Consider the following 23,157-nt stretch of genomic DNA (forward strand, 5'->3'; position numbering starts at 1 on the left):
TGAATCAAGTTTTCTGAAAAGAAAAGAAAAAAGGGCAGGCAAATAACTTTGGGAAAAAATTTCCTCTTAGAAACTTATAGGAACACATTAACATGATGTATCAGTCAATATTCAGAAATGCAAGCCACAGGAACTGCCTCAAACTGATTTGAACCGGAAAAGATTTTAGTTGAATGATACCAGATATTTGACAGATTCACCAAGAGGACTAGAGAATGAGGCTTAGAAAATGGGTAAGAATAAACAAAAGTTACCCAAACAGAAACACAGCAGTCTGGCAGGGACCCTACGTGGTCACCCTGAGCACTGGCCAGCATGGGCACTGGCAAAGCTGCTGCCCACGGTCAGGGAGGATTCTCCAGCACCACTGCTTCTTTGGGTAACCAGCCCAGATCCAAGCTTCCAGGCAGGTGCATCTCTCTGGTTGGTGCAGCTACCAGGGAAGAGAGAAATTAAGTTCTTAACTGGAATTGTCAGCTTCTGCAATGGGAGATGGATTCTGCTTCACGAGATGAGATATCCCCCACATATAGGATGGGAATCCAGGAACTGGGTAGCCAAAAAGGAAACAATATCCACTTCCCATATCCAACAAGGCTCTGAGAAGACTCGCAAAAGTAAATCCTGTCTGATGAGGTTTCACTTAGGCTTTCCTCACCTTATTTTACCAGAGCCCTTTTTCTAGAACAATTATTAACATCTGACAAAAAGCAGTGCTCTACAGAAAGCAATACGGGAGATGCTGTTACGTATTCTTAGAGTAATATCATTGCACGTATAATTTTGTATTGTTTAATGTGCAACAGTATAGAACTTAGTATATAAGTAACAGGGCATAATTAATATGCTTCCCTGTTTCCACTTTTTTTTTTAATTTACTCATTTATTTATTGGCTTTGTTGGATTTTCATTGCTGCTCACAGGCTTTCTCTAGTTGTGGCGAGTGGGGGCTACTCTTTGGTGCGGTGCGCGGGCTCTTCAGCAGTTGCAGCACGCGGGCTCAGTAGTTGTAGGTCTTGGCTCTAGAGCGCAGGCTCAATAGCTGTGGCGCACGGGCTTAGTTGCTCTGTAGCATGTGGGATCTTCCCAGAACAGGCCTCAAACCCATGTCCCCTGCATTGGCAGGCGGATTCTTAACCACTGCACCAAGAGGGAAGTCTCTTGATTCATCTTTCGATCAGAGGTAGTACTTCCAGTAATTTACTGCAAGGAGAGAACATAATCCGTATATTTACTTCCAGAAGAGAATATAATTAAAAGATTTTATGAACCTTGGCATATCTGAGAATACTCTTCTGATGTCTTCATAGATGGCCAACAACTTAGCTATAAAATTCTGTCACAAACTTTTTTCCCCACAAAACTGAAGCCCTTGTTCACGTGTAATCCTTATGAGTAAATTCTAAGAAATAGGAGACACTTGAGTTGTTCCTTTCTAGATAATCTTTTTCCCCTTGTAATCCAATACTTTTTCCAGAGCTTGTCTAGGCATCTCTGTCTTTGTAAATTTTGCATGGGTTGCAGTAAGCCCTCCTCCTACACATTCTTGTATCTTTTTCATCTCAGGAAGGTTTTCTTTCTTTGTGTTGTAAATAATTACTTCTGCTCTATTTGTTCTGCCCTCTTTTTCAGGAAAAATCATAACCACACGGAACAATGCTGAGATTAAGTGTCCAGGTGCGGAATCAGGCCCACCTGGAGTCACACTCCAGTTCCCATCCAACAAGCTCTGTGATCTTGGGCATGTTTATTAATCTTCCTAAAGCTCATGTGTGAAAACAGGGTAAGAATATTTTGCAAGGATTAAATATGATGTTTAGAAATGGATTAGCATAGTGACTGGTACCTGAGAAGTATCAGGTCACAAGGTAACTGGGGTTTTATCTTCTTGTTCAAAATCAAGTAGAAAGAAAGGAAGAACAAGGAAAAAACTTTTTTATAATCACAGTTTCAGATTTGCTTCATCTTAATTTGTGCTTAATACTTAATCCACAATGCTTGGAATAATTGTGTTTTTAATTTTTACCTCTGTTAAGAGTGTTACGATGTTGTAACCCTTTTATATAACCCAATAATTTTTTTTGTAATGTGAATGATTTCATCCTCTAATTTCTTTGTGTGCAATGAATACATTCGGGCATTAATATGAATTATGACATTTAATAATATAAAAAGCTAACCCGTGTGGTGGATGCTACAGCTCTAAAGAAAGTCTGGGATTTGTTGCTGCTGTTGATGTGCTGTTCTCCATATGCCCCTATATCCCCCCACCTACCACACCTGTGTTGGTGGCCCAGGCCTTCCATGAGTGACAACCCACAATTCTTAGCAGCTACTATTGTTGTCACAATAATAATGTCACAGACCATGTTCAGTCTCCTCTTTCTTCTCTCTTACACCTTCTTCCTGCCCTGTGGTTCTCATGAGATATTGAAAGATTGGTAAGAGCAGGAAGGATTTCAGGGCTCTGGCTGCCTCTGATGAGTAGAGAGAAAGATAGGATTGTAAACACACGCGTAAAAAAACTAAACCCTGCAAGAGACTCCTGCGTTGATGATAACCCTGTGTAACCAGGAGCTTCCCTCCTTGCCCATGTGGGGGGAGGGGGTGGGGGACCACGCTTTCTAAGCACCGCCATTCTTCTAGGTGTCCAGGCCCCCCATGTGGGTCATTGGAGGGTGAGATGGGAGGCTCAGCCAAGTCTCCAGGCCCAGGGTTGCCTTCCTGCTGAACCAGGAGGTGCTGGCCCTCATCAGCTCTGTGCGCTGCCAGGGCCAGAGCTTGTTTTGTAAGCTTGGTGATCCCTCTCTGCTCCTGCAGCCCCACCCCCACCCCCACCCCATCATTGCCCTGGCTCCCTGGGGGAAGGGCGAGAGAGGTCTTAGGGAAGGATGACATATGCATTCAGACCTTTATTAGCTTGTGTCTCTACCCCAGCTTTTTAAAATGCAAGCACCTGATATGGGGATATATGTGTAGAAGCAGCTGATTCACTTTGTTGTACAGCAAAAGCTGGCCCAACAGTGTAAAGCAATTCTATTCCAACAACAGGCTTTAAATAAATAAAATTTTAAAAAATAAACAAAGAAATTAAATAAATAAGTTAAATGCAAGCACCAAAAATGTGATGCCTGTGTTTTCTCAGGATCTGCACTAACCACATCCTTAAAGCCACAGTGACTCGGGTCCAGCAGCCTAAGTAGAGGGAGGGCTCAGGGTAGTACCCAGTGAAGCCAGAAAAGGCAAGAACACAAAGGGCCCCCAAATCCCATCTCTGAGCCCTTGCAGAGCAGACCCTTGAGAATAGTGGTTCTCAAAGTGCTGACCACGGAACAGCAGCGCCAGCAGCACTTGAGAACTTGCTAGAAATGCAAATTCTCAGCCCTACCTGACCTGCTGTGTTAGAAACTCAGGTGGTCCTGCGATCTGTGTATATTAACAAGCCCTTCGGGTGATTCTGATGCATGCTCGAGTTTGGGAACCGTGGCTCAGATACCAAATGTCTTCCCACATTTTCACAGGCAGAAGAAACTCTCTGGAGAGAAGACAGAAGAGAGAGCGCTGCCACATTTCCTCAGAACTCATACTGCCTCGTATTTGGTACCTATGACGCTGGCTAATGCAGAGATTTTATCTTTCTCTCGACCTCTGTGAGTCATTCCAGGAGCACAAGGCGGTGTCAGCCGCTGCAGCCCAGACCCCTTTTCAACCAGAAGCTCTCTTTGCAATCTCATGGCAGCTTTGTGGGATGGGTCCTGTTATCCCCACTTTCCAGCTGAAGAAACTAAGTTTCAAAGAGGCTAGCTGCCTTTTCTAAGCCTAAGTTCAACTCCTTCCCTTCTGCAATGCCATCCAGCACCAGAATACCTCAATGTGTGTCTCAACCCTGCCACCAGCCCTGAGCCATGGGCACAGCACTTTGCTTGTCTGAGCCTCTGTCTCCTCACCTATAAGGTAGGGGTACACCTGACCTGCCCGGCCCACCTGCCTCACAGAGTCATTTAGAGAGCCAGGTGGGAGGAGAGGACATCAGTACAGTAGTAATCTCTTAATTATCCCCAGCTGTGTGTGTATGTGGGGGAGGGGAGGTGGGCAAAGGACAGTGACCCAAGGAGTGTGGGGGGAGGGGAGAGGAGTCACCAAGGATGTAAGTTGCTATGACAGAGTGTGAATGCAGGGGCTCCTGAAGGGACGTCTTACGCAGGCCTCTTTTGGCTGAAAAGAACAAAACTAAAAGTAGCTTCAGGGAAAAAAAAAAAACTCATATCACCAGAGAACACAAGTAAATGCCAACACTCAAATGATATCACCTGGTTTCTAGGTGGATAGACCCAGTGATGCCCTGTCTCTCTCTCTTAGAAGATCCCGTTCTCCCCTGCCTTAGGAGGCCTTCCCCCATGAGGAGACAGACAGCTCCCAGCTCACATCATCCACGTGTGGCAATCACAAGGCAAAGAGACCCTACTTCCTCTAGCATCCTGCCCCCTGGAAAGGACCCTGATTGGCCCACTTTGGGTCACACGACCACCCCTTCAACAATCACTGTGGCCAGGCTAGCACCTTCCACGAGAGCTGGATTTGAGGTTTGGAGAAAAGAGCATTCTGACATTTCATTTATGTAGTTTGTACTTATTGCAAAAGACCCAGAAAATTCCATCCCACAGGACCTTCCAGAGGATGTCAGGCTGGAAGACGTTCTCTGAACAGTTTTCCAATCTCCCCCTCATGCCCTCAACCTTGTCATCCTGAAACTCCAGCCTGACATGGTTTCAAAACCGTCCTTCAGGAAACCACATCAGCAGGGTTCAACCTCCAGCTTCCAGGCACGATTTCTTCGTGGCCAGGAGGCCCATCCTGCTGCAGCACTCACGTGTGCAGAGCCGCCCTGCAGCAAGGTCAGAATGGCTGGTGGACCACCATGCACCAGGGACCTCCTCTGCTCCAGGGCCAGGAGGGACTAAGCCCAGCAGGACGGCCAGGGCCCACAGCATCCGGGCTGTCAGACCAGCCTCCCTGAGGTCACACGCCCACACTGGTGCACGCACCAGTAAGGCGGTATGATTGGGAGCGCAGCCAGAATGAAGTGAGAGTGGGGAAGGCAATTCCTCCAAAGGGGAAGAGACAGCAGTCAGACCTGTGTGCATGAAAGTGAAAGCAGCAAGGCCACCAAGGTCTGACTGGCCTCCGCAGACATCTGATCTCACTGAGCCCTTTCTCACCGCTCATCTGGCGCAGTGTGACTCGCCAGCTCTGTGCAGCTGGCTTCCTTCACCAGCTCCATGAAGAAGAGTTTCCATTTCCAAGATCAGGGAGGGGAGGCTGCGGAAATTTTGGCCAGAGAACCAGGAGAGGGAGAGCGCGTGAGTCAGCTGCCCTGGTCTTGGGGCAGGTCAGCCAGGGAGGAAGTGCTGAGCCTGCAGAGGGGAAGGGAGAGGGGAGAACCCTGACTGGGGCTCAGAGGGCACAGGACCCTCTCCCCTGCCCACCAGGGCCCCTCTCCGGGGCCTGGGCTCAGGGCTGCGTAGGTCCTCCCCACATAGGGAGTGAGAAGGCTGACAGTGCAGGTTGCCAGCAAGTCACTGCAACTCAGCTGGGGGTGGCGGGGGGCAGGCAGGGGGACTGTCTCTGGCTTTTCACCTCCAACCCAGCAGCCAGAAACTGGCATCCACTCTGCACTGAATTTCTCACTCCCCATCTCCCACCTCCCTCCCATTCTCCTCCTGCTGCTTCCAGCCAAGCCTGAGGCCCCACCCCACCCCCACCCTGCTGGCACAGCCACCCCGGCCTCTGAGAAACAGTCACCCCAACACTGATATTACTACCAGAGTGAAGGCTCTCCTGCAGCCAAACACGAGTCTACATCCTCTCGTTCATCCTAACGGTGTATGGTGGGTTCTGTAATTATCCCTGTTTTAGAGATGAGCCAGTTGTGGAGAGAATACGTAGCTTCCCCCAAAACACACAACCAAGAAATGAGAGAGCCAGCGTTCACGTCTAAGTCTGCTCTGGGGGCCCCAAGCTGGGCCCCCCTCGCTGCTCTCCTGCCGCCTCATGGCTCACCCAGGAAGCCCCCTGACCACCCCTTTATTCATTCCACAAACGCTGGAGTCAGTGTTGCTAAGAGAACACCCTAAAATGGAGTGGGGAGGCCACTGAGGAAGTGAGACGTGTGTCCGTCGCAGCCCAGATGGAAGCTGACCTTTGGACCACTCACTGTCTTCACAAAGACACCTAGAACATCTGCCCAGTGTTCCAGAAACTCAAGATGCTTATCAGACCCTTACCCTAAAATAACTCATGACAGCCTATCCCTTAAGGACAAATATTTCCTTCCTTGCCTCAGAGGACAGCCTTGTGGCTTTCGTCTTTGTGAGCCCTGACCGTCTCTTCCTCAGAACACTCTTTCTGGCTAATCCAAATCTGTGTCCCCCAAACTGCAACTCTTAAGAGCCCAAACAAAGTTCTTTGTTCTTTGAGGCCTGGATACTGATTGTTGTCCAGTAGGATGCTAAAAAAGAACGTTTTCAACTGTCTCCTTTTTTACGGAAAGGCCGGGAACCAAAAACACAATGTCTTTACCTATCCCTTCCCTCAGGGGAAGGAGAAGCTGAGGTTGCTCAGAGACTGGAGGGAGGCAGGGTCTTGGCAGAACTGCTATCTGTTCCCCACCGCATCCCCCAGAGAGGTAGAGGGCAAGATGCTTCCACTTCCCCTTGACCCTCGTGAGAACCCTTTAATTCTCACAGCATGGGCTGTGTCCTGTGGACACTAAACTCTCCAGGGAAAAGGCTGGCTGCCCCAACAGCAGGTGTGGAAAGATGCCTGCGAAGGAATGAGGTTGTCCTCCCCGCAGGGGCAGGGCAATTGCTGAGGGCTTGTGGCTAGATTGTGGACCCTCACCAAAGGGGTCCTGCCTCTAGGACAGAGGCAGTGGAGAGTCTGCCTGGAGACCTCTGCTGGAAGTCAGGGATGCTATAAAGATCAACTGAAGGGGTGGGGGCTCTGACGAACCCACAGAAGTTACCCCCCAGCCTGAAAGAGTCAGCATTTAAACCCCCACCCACGAGGACTCCAAGGCCAGGTAATGACCCCTTACGTCTCCTGTTTCTGGCCCCCTAGACAGGCCAGAGGAGATGTGGTGAGCAGGGAACGAGGGTGAAAGGGCAGGTGGCACCAGTGAAGAGGCTGCCCTCACTTCCAGGCCCCCACCGGGCAGGCCAGGCACTTCCACTGTGATGAGAGACTTCGGACTAGACTTTTCATTTCCTGCAAATCAAGAGCTGAGCGACGAGAAAGGCTGTAGGACCTGCAAGCTTTCATCCAAGGACAGAGAAGAATGATGGCTGAAAGCAGGTTTATTGGAGAGCATTTGGAGAGAACAGAGATTTGTTTCCATCTGCACGTCTTTGAGTGTGGTGCATTTTATAAGCTGGTTGTGTTTCATAAACCACCTGCTCTATGCCCCACAAGGTGCTGGAAATGAGGGACACAGCAGTGAACACATCCAGGGTTCCTGGTGCCCTGCTGGGGTTCAGGTGAGAGTGGAACTCCAGGTCTGTGCCCAGCCACAGCTGTGTCTCCCCACCGCCCCCCAGCAGCAGGACGGAGCCCTTGCCGTATTTCTGAAAGGGTGACTCATGGATACCCTCTGCTTGGCGTATGTAGACACGGGACCCACATGTTGGACCTGATCTCAAATAATCAATTCATCCAACCTCCTGCCTCAGAGCTGAACGCGTCCTCCAGCTCCAGGATTTGTGCAGATCCGAGTCTTACATGAAAAATTCTTCTGCAGGGCCCCACCCCTAGCCCTGTATCCCACAACCTTCCACAGTGTGGAAGTGTGTTCATCCACTCAACAAAGATTTATGGGACACCTATTGTGTGGCGGGCCCTGGGCTAAATAAAGATGAGGATGACACGGTCCCTCGCTCTGAGTAGCTCCCAGTGTGAGTGTCAGGAGAGGGGAAGGAAGGAAGGGGTAGCGGAGGGGGACAGGCTTGTAAACAGATGTTTACAGTACGATGTAATGGGACTACGGCAGAGGGGTGTAGGGTGCTATGGGAGTTAAGAGCAGGGACCTGAGATATCACAAAGGAGGTGACATTTGAACCTGGGGTGGGTTTCCCAGGAGACAGAAGAAACTGCATGAACAAATTGTGGGATGCACATGGCAAGATCTGGAGACCAGGGCAAGTGTCCAGCATGTGTGCTGTGCTCCTTTCTACCAGCAGAGGGCATCCTTATAAGGGCACCAACCCCAGCCTGAGGGCTCCACCCCCGTGACGTCATCCAAACGCAGTTGTTTCCCAAAGTCCCCAACCTCCAAATACCATCACCTTGGGGATTAACATATGATTTGGAGGAAACAAACATTCAGTCCATAGCAGAAGTCAATATAGGATTTTAAGCTACCGAACCAACTTTATTTGCCAGAAAGACAAATTTGACAGCATTGTGGAAGACAAACTGGGTATAACTCAATGTTTCCTTACACTGCGGGGCTGCACATTACGTGACTCAACCCTAAAAAAGGAGCAGGAGGGTCTGGCTTCTGGGCCAGACATCTGGCCGTCAGGTTCTCCCAGGCAATCCCTTGGCAAAATATCACCACCCCAGGCCTCTGAGGCAGCTGCCCCCAACCTTTTGACGGGGGATGGTTCAGGCGGTAATGTGAGCCATGGGGCGCCCTGGGGAGCAGCCGATGAAGCTTCGCTCCCTCGCCTGCCGCTCACCTCCTGCTGTGCGGCCGGGTTCCTAGCCCTGCTCTAGGCAGCACCCCGCTGAGAGGCGACTGAATGAATGGTCAGCAGGGGGCACCAAGGGACTGGCGATTGGACAGTCACGAGGCTGGTCAGAGCCTTCCTGCCACGTGGTGAGAAGGGCAACCTTGCACGATTGAAACCGCGGCACAGCCTGACCCCTTGGGCCCCATCATCCCCAGTCCCCCTCCCTCCCCCCCCGCCCCCCCCCCCCCCCCCCCCTCACCCTTCCCCGGCGCGCACACACCCCGCCCTACTCTGACTTCAAATAGGAGGTCAGAACAGGAAGGAGGTGGAATTTTTTTCACCAAATTCGGGGCAAACTCACACACATACTCTTTTTTTTAAGGCTCTTACCAGTTTCTTAGAGAAGTTTTTACTTACCAAACTCAGTGATTTCCTGATCAAGTTTTGGATCCTACTTTTGTATGTCCCTGAACTAACACTGTGGCTCTGAGCTGTCAACAAGGATGCTTCTCAGGACATAAAATCACAAGCTGGGCGGGAGCCCCAGAACTGAGTCTAAGCTGGTAATAATCTGCCCTCTTGAGAGTAACTCGCAAGCTAAAAGCTGTATTTATTAATATAATCGTATTTATCAATATATTGCAGTGATCCACAACTGGGAGGAGGAAAAGACACCCGGAAACCATCTAAATGTCCAAAATTAAGGGACGTTAGCAAACGTTGGACATCACCAGGAAGGAACTGTGTGTTGTTATTAAAATGGAAATTATGCATTTGTAGGGAAAAAAATTGGTAAGAAAGTAGAAATGCTTGTCTTTTTTTTTTTTTTGCAGGGGAGGGAGATGCATTAAAAAGAGTTTTGTTTTGTTTTGTTTTGTTTTGTTTTGTTTTGTTTTAAAGAGTTTTGACTCATTCCAAGGGGCAAACCTAGTCTCCCCTCCCCCAAGAGAGTGAGAATGTTTTAAAGAATAAGCGCTTACAATGCTTGTTTTCTATGTTTCCATATTCTGGAAATTCCGCAATTTTTAGGTACCAAAATATTAGTATTTTTGTCCATGTAGCACCATAAATTCAATATTTTAAAAACCTGAAATCTTAACCATTTATATATTGAGATGTACCTAAGAATTATAGGTACAATGGCAATCAACAAAGTAACAGGTGATTCTTACTGTTCCTGAGCAAAGGACGTTGGACATTTCAGTACTGAAATGGATACCAATTCCTCTGTATTTTCATCCCTGTTCATAAATGAAGTAATTAAGGAAGGCAAAGCAAACTGAACATATGTTCTTTAAAACAGAAACTGTGGCTTACAATTAACAACAAAGACTGCAGACCCTTCAAAAAAATTCAAAAGCATCTCAAAGTTATTAAACAAGAAATGAGGTTATTAGAAGACAAAATGGGCTGCCCCTCACCCTTGTCAATCTAGATGAAGATGACAGTGCTTCCAGTAGCTGGCAGACTGTCCACAAAACTACATTCACAGCTCAAGGACAGCACCATTGATGATGGTTGCTTTTTAAAATTGTGCTTTTGTTGTTGTTGTTGTTGTTGTTGTTTGGGGGGGTACACCAAGTTCAATCATCTGTTTTTATACACATATCCCCGTATTCCCTCCCTCGTGGTTTTTTTTTAATTGAAGTATAACTGGTTTACTATGTTATATTAGTTTCAGGTGTACAACATAGTGATTCGATATTTCTATACATTACATAATGATCACCACAATTAGTCTAATTACCATCTGTCACCATACAGAGTTATTACGCTATTATTGACTATATTCACTATGCTGTATGTTACATCCCCATGACTTTATTTTATAACTGGCAGTTTGTACCTCTTAATCTCCCTTACCTATTTCATTCATTCTCCCCCCACCTCCCTCCCCTAGCAATCACCAGTTTGCTCTGTCAGGGAGGAAGAAATTTCCCTCTGCTCTTCTAGGTTCTTCTGGCTGGTCTAAGAATTAAATTGACATGAGACATTAACAGGAGAAAATTAAACAGAAGTTTAATAACATATATACATAAGAAAGACCCAACAAAACTGAGTAACTCACCAAAATAGGTGAATCTTGTACTTTAAGTACCATCTTCAGCTAAAGACAAGAGAGGAATTTGGGAATAGTGATTTGGGACATTAGCAAGGAGGTATTTAAGTATTTGATAATGTGTCCCATGTAATTTAACATGCCAAATGAGCCTAATTAGTTTAATATCTCTTTTGAGATGTTTCAGGGGCCCTTTGATTCTGAAAGTTAGCTAGCAGTCAAAAGAGCTTCTTTTAGAATTTGGGGGAATTATATCAAAGATTTTTAAAATACATGGTCAAATAGGACCATAGGTCACTGTGAAACAATAGTTACTCATTTAACCAAAGTGTCAATAGAAGATTTTAAAGTTATAGCAGATTACTTAAAAGGTAAGGAAAGTTTTCCAATCTGTTAACAAAAACAGATCAACAGGGAATTTCCTGGGAGTCCAGTGGTTAGGACTCAGCACTTTCAAAACAGATCAATATTCCAAGAAAATGATGTCCTCTTAACAGAGAGAAAACCAAATTCTAATTTTGCATCAGCTTACTTCAATATTAAAACTCATTCACTTAAGTTCATTTCCATCTTAGCCAGCTTGACCATGTATAAAATTCTTTCTTCAAGGTTCCTTTTCCAAAACTCTTCTATAACTTAATTCTTTACATTCAAATTTTTCTCCTATTCTCTCTGTCTCTCAATCTCTCTTTATGACAAAATTACTTTCTTCTCCTTAACAAAATGTATTTCCATACATTTTATCTTTTTTAAATTTCCTTGCATATGAGGATGTTTTCCTTATTAATTTTAGTAGCTTTAATTACATATGTTAGTTAGAATTATTAACCCTTAGAAACCTTAATTGCTACTGAAAGGTAACAAGTAAGCAAATGTGGACTGTTTGTCATACTAGTATTTTTTCTTTGGCAAACTTATAAATACATTTTATCACTTCTAAAAATAAACATTTCCTCATAACATAAATAACTTTTTTTTTCAATGTGATACATGACATCTTTCTAATAGATCCAAACATCTTTAGTTTTTCAGTAATAAGAAGAAAAAAATAGGTAAACTTAGACTTGTTTAGCAATTAATGTTTCAGCATTTTATCTTATTTGGAAATAATCTAGGCATTCAATGAATTCCCATCATTTAACTTAGCAAAACTCTAAAGTTTTAAGTTACTGAAAGATCTTGGAAACTGTTTTGAAGTCTTATCCCATTTACATCTATCTAAATCACTTAGTCCCAACAATTATGTTTAGCTTACCCATGAAAGCTTTATGAGACATTGAACAAAGTCAGCCATCATCCCAAGCTATTTTTCTTGCTAACACATTTTGTAATGGAGATAACATGAACTTATGTCACTTTTGGTAAACCTAGATAGAATAAAAGTTTTACATTTAATGCTTATTACTCTAAAGATATCCCTATTTTAATTGAACCAACAACTTTAAACTTGCTTTTATTTACTTATGATTAATCCTAAATCATGTGAACTTGAAAAGATCTGGGTTCGTTTCTATTATACTTTTGAGATTTAGAAATATTTAATTCATAAGTGCCTACTTTTAGTTATATATTTATTTTGGCCACGCCACATGGCTTGCGGGATCTCAGTTCCCTGACCAGGAATTGAACCCGGCCACAGCAGTGAAAGCCTGGGATCCTAACCACTAGGCAACCAGGGAACTCCCATAGTGCTGACTTTTAAACCAATTGCATAAAGCACTTTTACAAATTAATTTTGGCAATATGATTCTGAGATAGAAAGATATCATATCTATAATGTACACACCCTCCACTGCCGAGACCAGCTCGGCGACTCGAGGTGAGTGACGGGTGCCGCAAGCTTGAAGAAGACACAGACACAGACTGAAGAGAAAAGTGGGACCGGGGGGCTCAAGACCTCTCGGATCAAGAGCCTCGCTGATTAATCCCACGTTGCTTTTATTGAGTTCTCGGCATAGTCTAAGGGTCTGACACTCCCAGGTTAATCCCATAAACAATCAAAGGCCTCACATGACTGGGGGCAATGATCTTTGTTTGCCTCCTGGGTCCTGATTTGAGCTGGGTGTGGAGAGCAAAGCAGCCCTGGGGGAAGGAGACCTCTCTCAGATATTAGGGGTCTGTGCCCCACCCGTGTTGGCCCCTCTGTGACTGTGCCTGTCTTAGGTTGTTCCTCCCTTGAGGAATCTTACCCGTCTTTGGCTAACCAGTCATCCTCCAGGGCCAAACACGGTGATATTAGGAAGGCTCTATGCATCACCCCTGTTGGCCCCTCTGCGGCTGTGCCTGTCTTAGGTTGTTCCTCCTCTGAGGAATCTTACCCGTCTTTGGCTAACCAGCCACTCAGGACCAAACAGGGTGATATTAGTCTCCATGCCCCGCACCCTCAGCTCCTCCACTGCTCAAGCAGGACATTCTGAATCCCATCGCTCGGCCCACATACTTCAACATTTTCAATGTTTCAAAAAGGTTCCAGAATGTCTTCCCACACTCCACCCTTCTACATTCTTCTGCCTGGGCTCAGAATTAAATTGATATGAGACAGATTAAAAGGAGAAAATCAAACAAAAGTTTAATAACATACATACATAGGAGAGACCCAGGAAAACTGAGTAACTCACCAAAATGGCCAAAACCCTCACCTTAAATACCATCGTCAAGGAAAGACAAAATAAGATGTTGAGGCCAGTGGTTCTGGACTTCAGAGGGGAGGAAGGCAATTCACATGGAGATGGAAAAGCAAATGTTTGGTAAACAAGTGTTTGCTGGGTCATGTGAAGACAATGAGACACAGAGGGGAATTTTAGCAAACAGGTCTGCTAGGTTCCTCTCTGTCTACACATCTAGTCCAGTTTTCCCATTTATTGAAGAAGCTGTCTTTTCCCCATTATGTACTCTTGCCTCCTTTGTTGTAGATTAATTGACCATATAAGTGTGAGCTTATTTCTGGACTCTATTCTCTTCCATTGATCTATGTGTCTGTTTTTGTGCCAGTAAAACATTGTTTTGATTACTAGCTTTGTAGCATAGTTTGAAATCAGGGAGTGTAATGCCTCCAGCTTTATTCTTCCTTCTTGAGATTCTTTTAGCTATTTGGGGTCTTTTGTGTCTCCATACAAATTTTAAGATTTTTTTGTTCTAGTTCTGTGAAAAATGCCATTGGTGTTTTGATAGGGGTTGTACTGAATCCATAGATTGCCTTGGGTAGTATGGTTACTTTAACAGTATTGATTCTTCCAATCCAAGAGCACAATATATATTTCCATTTGTGGCATATTAAACTTCTTTCATCAGTGTCTTACACTTTTCCAAGTACAGTTCTTTCATCTCCTTGATTAGATTTATTCCTAGATAGTTTATTCTTTTTGAATGGGATTGTTTTCTTAATTTCTCTTTCTGATAGTTTGTTATTAGTGTAAAGAAATGCAGCATCAGGAATTCCCTGGCAGTCCAGTGGTTAGGACTTTGCTCTTCTACTGCAGGGGGCACAGGTTCGATCCCTGGTCAGGGAACAAAGATCTCACAAGATGCACAGCCAAAATAAAAGAAAGGAAGGAAGGAAGGAAGGCAGACTGCATATTTCTGTATATTAGTTTTGGATTTTTAATTTTTGTATATTAATTTTGTATCCTGCAACTTTACTGAATTCATTTATTAGTTCTAATAGTTCTTTGGTGGTATCATTAGGATGTCCTATATATAGTATTATATTATCTGTGAACAGTGCCAGTTTTCTTCTTCCTTTCCAGTTTGGATTCCCTTTATTTCTTTTTCTTGCCTGATTGCTGTGGCTAGGACTTCCAATGCTATGTTGAATAAAAGTGGTGAGAACAGGTATCCTTGTCTCTTTCCTTATCTTAGAGGAAACACTTTCAGCTTTTCACCATTGAGTATAATGTTGGCTGTAGGTTTGCCATTAATGGCTTTTATTGCCCACTCTGCTGGGGTTTTATCATAAATAGATGTTGAGTTATGTCAAAAGCTTTTTCTACATCTATTGAGATGACCATATGACTTTTATTCTTCAATGTGTTAATATGGTGAATCATGTTGATTAATTTGTGGATATTGAACCATCCTTGCATCCCTGGGATAAATCTCACTTGATCATGGTGTATGATCTTTTAACATATTGTTGAATTCAGTTTGCTAATATTTCACTGAGGATTTTTTCACCTATGTTTTTCATCAGTGATATTGGCCTATAATTTTTTTTTAATGATGCCTTTATCTGATTTTCATGTCAGTAATGCTGTGCTTGTAGAATGAGTTCAGAAGTGTTCCATCCTCTTCAATTTTTTGGAATAGTTTGAGAAGAATAAGTGTCAATTCTTTAAATGTTTGGTAGAATTCACCTGTGAAGCCATCCAGTCCTACACTTTTGCTTGTTGGGAGTTTTTTAATTACTGATTCAGTTTCATTACTGGAAATCAATCTGTTCATATTTTCTATTTCTTCCTGATTCAGTCCTGGGAGATTGTACATTTCTAGACATTTATCTACTTTTTCTCAGTTGTCCATTTTATTGGCATATAATTGTTCATAGTAATAGATTGTGCTTTTTTAAAGATATCATTTCATCTTCATTTTTTCCAAGTTAAGTTTTCTTTATATTTATATAGTGTTTGGTTTACTTTTTGAGTGATATTTTATGAATTTTAGCTACTAATTTAGATTAGAATAATAATGCATGTTTATGTTTTTTTTTATTTTATTTATTTATATATTATTTTTGGGGGGGTACACCAAGTTCAGTCATCTGTTTTTATACACATATCCCCGTATTCCCTCCCTCCCTTGACTCCCCCCCACCCTCCCTCGAGTCCCCCCCACCCTCCCCGTCCCAGTCCTCTAAGGCATCTTCCATCCTCGAGTTGAACTCCCTTTGTTATACAACAACTTCCCACTGACTATCTATTTTACAGTTGGTAGTATATATATGTCTGTGCTACTCTCTTGCTTCATCTCAGTTTCCCCTTCACCCCCCAGCCCCTCCCATACCTCAAGTTCTCCAGTCCATTCTCTGTATCTGCTTCCTTGTTCTTGTCACTGAGTTCATCAGTACCATTTTTAGATTCCATATATGTGAGTTAGCATACAATATTTGTCTTTCTCTTTCTGACTTACTTCATCTGTATGACAGATTGTAGTTCTATCCACCTCATTACATATAGCTCCATCTCATCCCTTTTTATAGCTGAGTAATATTCCATTGTATATATATGCCACATCTTCTTTATCTATTCATTTGTTGATGGGCATTTAGGTTGCTTCCATGTCCTGGCTATTGTAAATAGTGCTGCAATAAACATTATGGTACAAGTTTCTTTTGGGATTATGGTTTTCTTTGGGTATATGCCCAGTAGTGGGATGACTGGATCATATGGTAGTTCTATTTGTAGTTTTTTAAGGAACCACATGTTTATGTTTATATTTGAAGTTTTTGCTTTTATTTGATGCTTTGTCATATGTTTCTCATTTTTTAAATATCTTAATACATAATTCCAGTGTTTTTAATATTCTAAATTCTGGAAACTTTCACATAGAATACAAGTATTCACCCACATATTTTAATAATGTGTTCAATAAAAACAAAAACACAGGTATTGATATTTTGCTCTCATATACCAATCACCAAGAATGAGCTCTCCTCACTCAACTGGTTTTTCTGTTGCTATGAATTTAAGATACAGTTAGAACAGGGCTTCTGTTGTAGAGGAATGAAAATGGTGGGAGGGAGCTTGGAGGAGCCAGGAAAACATGGGAGAAGGAAAGTGGAGCCTGCAGTGTGGGTACGTGGGAGAGCAAAACTGAAAGACCTGTCAGGGGGTCAGCCATTCATTGTCCAGGGGGTGCTGGACAACACAGCTGAGAGAAGGAACCATGCAAATGGCCTTGGTGAGCACCCAGGAGATGGGGTAGAACCTAGCCCCTGCTGGCTAACCTTTCAGTCTTCACACCATCAGCACCCAAGGTTCCAGTCTTCCTGTGAGTGAAAACTTTCTTCTCTACCCCAACCACCCTACCAGCTGACCACCTAGTGAGGAATGCCTGGCCAGTGATGATCATCAGTCTGCCACAGCCTGTACACACACACACACACACACACACACACACACACACACACACACACGCTAGGAGAACAGATTTCCATAGCACCTCTAGGACAACTGTACAACCAAAGAGCACCCCAGGACCCCTAGCAGGGTGGGGAAGAGGAACTCCCTCTGCTGCACCTGGAAGAATTGAAAGCAGAGTCCCAAAGGGATATTTGTACACCCATGTTCATAGCAGCATTATTCATGATTGCTAGAATGTAGTAGCAACCCAATTATCCAGCAACAGAAGAACAGATAAGCAAAATGTGGTATGTTCAAATAATGGAACATTACTCAGCCTTAAAAAGGAAGGAAATTCTGACAAATGCTACCACATGGATGAAATCTGAGGACACCATGCTAAGTGAAATAAGCCAGTCATAAAAATACAAAGACTGCATGATTCCACTTATATGAAACACTTAGCAAATCAAATTCATAGAGACAGGAAGCAGAGCCAGGGAAAGAGGGGGATGGGGAGTTATTGTGTAATAGGTACAGTTTCAGTTTTACATGATGAAAAGAACCATGGAGATGGATGGTAACGATGGCTGTGCAACGTGTGAATGTATTTAATACCACAGAATGTACACCTTTTTTTTTTTTTTTTTTTTTGGAGAAGAAAGAGTGGCTTTATTCTTTGCCAGACAGAGAGGGGAACACAGCAGGCTAGTGCCTCAAGAACTGTTCCCCCTCCCTGGGGAATAGGGAGAGGTCTTATAGCTGAGGCTTGTGCTCAGGGGAATGTGATAGAAATCAGGGCAGTGACAGTCTTGCATTCTTCTTTCCTCTGCAAACTTCCAAAACAACCAGAACTCTGGGTTTTGTCATTCCCCAAGGTTATTGGCCCATGACCTTCTTTCTGAAGAAGGCTACAAGGGAGTGTTACAAGGGTGTGGGAGGTGTGGGGGTGGGGGGGAGAAGAATGACAGGTACAGGATACCTGGTGGTGTCTGGACTTACTGAGGCTCAGGTTCTTTGTGTCTCAGCGCAGAAGGAATTCAGCGAGAGGCAAAGTGATAGGCAAGGAGTAGATCTATTAATATAGGACGCTCATAAGAGGTGCAGGTGGGCAGGCAAGGGGGCTCTGCCTGTACACTTCTTAAAGTTTCATTTTATGTGCGTTTTATGTTATGTGCACAGACATACCTCATTTTATTGGGCTTCACTTTATTATACTTCACAGATATTGTGGTTATTGCAAACCGAAGACTTGTGGCAAAGCTGTGTCAAGCAAGTCTATAGGCCCCACTGTTTGAACAGCATTTGCTCATGTCATGTCTCTGAGTCACATTTTGGCAGTTCTCAAAATATTTCAAACTTTTTCATTATTCTTATATTTGTTCTGGTGATCTGTGATCAGTGATCTTTGATGTGAAGCTTGTGAAAAGCTTATGAGTCTCTGAAGACTCATGATGGTTAGCATTTTTTAGCAATAAAGTATTTTAAAATGAAGGTATGTACATTTTTAAGTATAATACTATGCTAATAGACTACTAGTGCAAACATAACTTTTATGTGCACTGGAAAAGCAAAAAATTTGCACGACTCACTTTATTGTGATACTTGCTTTTTGCGATGGTCTGCAACCAAACTTGCTTTTTTGCGATGGTCTGCAACCAAATCCAAGGTGTGCCTGTATTTTGCTGTAATTTGGGGCGGGGAGAAGAGTGAGGCCAGGAGAGATTTGACACAGACAGAGGAAGCAGTGTGACCAAAGAGGCAGAGACTGCAGTGGTGCAGGCACACGTCAAGCCACCCAGCAGCCACCAATTGCTAAAAGAGACAACGAACCAATTTTCCCCTAGAGCCTCTGGAGGGAGTGTGGCCCTGCCAACAACCCCTTGATTTCAGACGTCTAGCCTACAGGACTGTGAAAGAATACATTTCTGTTATTTTAACCCCCCCTCCAAATCCCCACAGGATTGTATACTTTAAAAGGGTCAATTTTATGGTACATGAATTATATCTGAATAAAGCTTTTGTTTGGGTGTGTGTGTGTTGGTTTGGTTTGGTTTTGTTCTTTCCCCCCAGCTCTATGAGATATAATTGACTCAAAACATTGTGTAAGTTCACGGTGCACAAAGTGTTGATTTGTTAGTATGTATAGATGGCAAAATGATGACCACCATAGAATAGCTACCAGCTCCATGCTAGCACATGGTCACCCTTTCTTTTTTTATGGTGAGAGCATTTAAGATCTACTCTCTTAGCAACACTCAAGTACTTAATAACACAGTATTATTAGCTATAATCATTACACTGGACATTAGATCCTCAGAACTTGTTACTCTTACAACTGCAAGTTTATACTCTTTTGACCCTTTGCCTGACATCTCTCCATTTCCCCAACCCCTGGCAACCACCACTCTATTCTCCGTTTCTCTGAGTTTGACTTTGTTAGATTCTATATATAAGTAAGAACATACAGGGTTTGCTTTCTCCGTCTGACATCTCACTTAACATAATGCCCTCAAGGTCCATCCATGTTGTCACAAAAGGCAAGGTTTCCTTTTCTCTTGCAGAGGAAAAATACTGCACTGTGTATGTGTATATATATACCACATCTTTATCCATTGAAAGTCACTCAGATTGTTTCCAGAGCTTGGCTATTGTGAGTAATGCTACAGTGAACATGGGAGGCCAGAGGTCTCTGTGAGATCCTAAATTTCAATTCCTCAATAAAGCTGTTTAAGAAAAAAGAGAGAGACAGACAGACAGACAGGCAAGGCTATTTTTTCTTGGGTTTTTTTGGGGGGTTGGGGTTTTGTTTTGTTTTGTTTTTTGTTGTTTTGGCTGCACCACTCTGCATGTGGGGATCTTAGTTCCCTGACCAGGGATCAAATCCATGCTTCGGGAGCACAAGAGTTTTAACCACTGGACCGCCAGGGAAATCCCTAAGCTACTTTTTCTTGTAATGAAAATACCCCCTGGGTGAGGTGCTGGCCTCTGTGTGGGGGGCACCCATTAGACACAGAAGGCACTATGCCCAGAGCCCCCAAAACATTTTCATTTTCATTGCTTTTAAAAGCACAAGAAACTTGAACGTACTAATAATGAATATATAATCACGAATCCATCTTGGTTCACATTTGTCTTTATACCAACGCAGCCATAAAATATAATTTTTAATATTTTCCTATGGAGGAAAGAGTTCACAGAGGCAAAAGCACCTAGAGCCCATGGAAGTCAAAAGCAACCCTGCTTCTAGGTGATTTGTGAGGAAATCTGTCACATGCTGCAGAGAAAGAACCGGGATTGGGACATTCATCAGTGTCCCCACTCCTAGGTCTGGAACTCCCCACCCAGAGCAGAGCAGGAACCTCCCAGAGCAGGAAGAGCCTGGCATAGGAAAGCTTCATTAGCTTCTGAAGCACCAAGGCTGTTTCATCCTTATATAAGGAGAGCACTAGCATGTCCCGAGGGAGGGGTGTGGCAACTTAGAGGTTGGAGGCTTGAAGAAGAGTTAAATTGGACTCCATGTTGGATCTGTTTGTTTGACTTTAACCTTTGCTTTTCCTTGCTTTAATCACACACAATGGCCTGCCTCGGGGAACCCTACCACCTGTGAAACTAACACATCCCTTCCTCAAGGCTAGTCATTCCAGGAGATGTTTTGCAAGACTGATAACCATTTTTACTTTACTTTCCTGCCTCTCCCTCTCTGATTCTATAAAAGAAACTGGCATCCAGACCCCGATAAGATGGTTTTTAGGAGACACTAGTCTGCCATCTTCTCGGTCTGCTGGCTTTCCAAATAAAGTCATATTCCTTGCCTCAACACCTCATCTCTGATTCATTGGCCTGTCATGCAGTGAGCAGAGCGAGTTTGGACTCCATAACAGAATGAAGAGGAGGAGAGACCTCCCTGCAGGGAGCATCCTGCATGACTCCCCACCTGAAAACCCTACATTGACCTGGAGGCAGAGAACCTTCTGATGCTGTGACTGTAGCCTTCTTGAGGAGAGGTATGGGGCAGGGGTTGCCTCAGGACCATCCCCACCTTTCTGCTTCCCTCTGGACAGAGGGCTGGGTTGCTCTCCCCTGGACTCTGGTAGTGAGGCAGCTTAATAACAAAAGCAGGAAAGGACAAGGCAAACATAAGAGAATGCAAGCCTCAGGGAATAAGTAACTTATGGCCTCTTTCACAAGATCCTACCATGGGCAGCCCAGACATCTGAGTCAAGGAGATAAAGGATAACCTAACGTCTGCACTCAGGCTTCTGTACCTTGCTCCTGCATAGATAAGCATAGCTACAGGCTCCCAAAAAGTGCGGGAACTGGTTTATAGAAGGAGAAACTTTCCTTTGGTTGGGGGCTCAGTCTTTGGACATGAATCCACTGGGCCTGTACCAGTACAATAAACATTGCTTCCTGTATTGCAAGCCTCGGTGTCCTGCCTACCTCTACCGATCCCTCCAACAGTAGGACACAGGCACGGTGCTCAGAAGACATGGAAAAGGGTCTACTTGGACATCCCACTGAGCAATGGCCAGTGGCTGGCTAAGGTTTCCCTATCTCGGCTCCCCACTCTCCCACCACACCCTTCTTATATGAAGCCAGGAGAGCTGCAGTGTGATCCTATATACACCCCACCTCCTCTTACCCAGCTCCCTTTTCAGGCTCCTCTGGGTCTGTCCCAGCTCACCACCTGGACTAGGTCCAACGGTTAAGTCCCAAAGTGCAGGAAAACTGAGGTGCTCACGCCAGGAGTGCCATCACAGGCCTCCTGGCCACCTGCGCAGGTGTCAACCTGGGGCGTCCTAGCCTCTCTACAACTCTGCCCTCACCACACATCCAGCAGATCCTACATGTTCATCTTCGGGCACCTGCCTGCCCTCTTCCTTCCACCCACTGCACTCCAGCTCAGATCCGCACTGTCCCACGTGCAGGGGCCACCAGCTTCCTGGCGTCTTCCCCAGGCTCCAGATTGATGAGGAAATTGAAATTTCCATACTTGTAATTGCTTACTCTCCTCTATCTTGCAAAGGCCTGCTCGCCACTCTCAGTGAAACAGTAAAATGAATTACTAAGAGTGATCAGATAAGGGAAGAATGTCTCGCTCTCAGGCACCCACCCAAGCCTTTGTTTGAGACCCTTTGCACATAGACTTGTTAAGTGACCATTAACTTCAACCTGCAACCAATGTGAGAATGCAAATTGGGACCTTAGTCCTGATAGGAATGAAATGTCCGGCTCCTACATGTTCCTGTTAGGACCCCCTACTATGTGTGTAACCCATGGCAACTCCAGCGCTCTGTAACTACCCGTGACCTATAGTAATTTGTAGCCAATCAGTTTGTACCAATTATAGCTGTATGTTTTAACCTATATAAGGAGAAGACTCCCCTGGAACAGGGCCCCCAGAATTTTGGAGCGTTAGCTCTTCTGGGTCCGCCGGCTTAATAAACCTGAGTTCTCCAACTCTCCGAGTGTTGTGCTTAGTTTCTCGTAGGATCAGTTTTTTTTCTGCAACAAGATCTCTTTGAAGTCCAGGCTTTCATCAAATCACCACCCTATTCAAAACCTTCAATACCCATGGCACACCCATAGCTTAGAGGTAGGGCCTTTTTATCCCTGGAACCCTTTCTTAAAAGAAAACATTATAGAGGAGGCTGGTCTACAAAAAAATACAGCGCTCTGGCTAAAACAGGATACGTGGCCAGAAGCTGCCCTATCTGAGCCACCACCCCACCATGGGCAAGCCCCTACGCCACCTCTGAGGACCTACCAGAGCTCTTATAGTTCAAAATCCACTAGATCCTACCAGACTGGCTAAAACTTGTCAAAATGATATTGCCTAAGGCTGTCCAGGATGCTAGATCATTTACCACTAACGGGAAGTGTGACTTGTTACTGCCATTTTGGAAAGTAATATAGCAATAGCTAGTTAAATTAAATATGTATATGCCCTTCAACCCAGCAGTTTCACTCCTGGGATTCCATACTAAATAAACCATCCATCCCTAAGAAGGTGTACACAGAGATGTTTATTCAGCAATATTGTCATTGCTTGTAGTGAAAAAATTGGGGGTAGAAAATGCCCACCACTAGAGAAATAGAAAATGATCAGATCAGTTATGGTGCTTCTGTACCGTGGAATAATATACAGCCATTAAACAGAAGGATTTAGATCTCTAACAGCTGACTGGAAGGAATTTTCGTGATATATTCTTAAATGGAGAAAAAAATAAAATGAGAGAGATACATATCATTATCTCATTTTTATAATGTAATTACATTGTACAAAACATCTCAATGTGGAACTAAATTT

At 44.2% G+C, this 23,157-nt stretch overlaps 1 non-coding gene across 1 annotated transcript; it reads left to right on the forward strand.

Annotated features, from left to right (window-relative positions):
• Window positions 1-14,224: 14,224 nt before the first annotated feature.
• TRNAR-UCU (transfer RNA arginine (anticodon UCU)) lies at window positions 14,225-14,297 on the forward strand. Its single transcript has one exon. It is a non-coding gene; the product is annotated as a tRNA-Arg (tRNA).
• The last annotated feature ends 8,860 nt before the right edge of the window (window positions 14,298-23,157 follow it).

This window comes from Hippopotamus amphibius, chromosome 1 (genome assembly GCF_030028045.1).
Source record: "Hippopotamus amphibius kiboko isolate mHipAmp2 chromosome 1, mHipAmp2.hap2, whole genome shotgun sequence".
NCBI lineage: Eukaryota > Metazoa > Chordata > Mammalia > Artiodactyla > Hippopotamidae > Hippopotamus > Hippopotamus amphibius.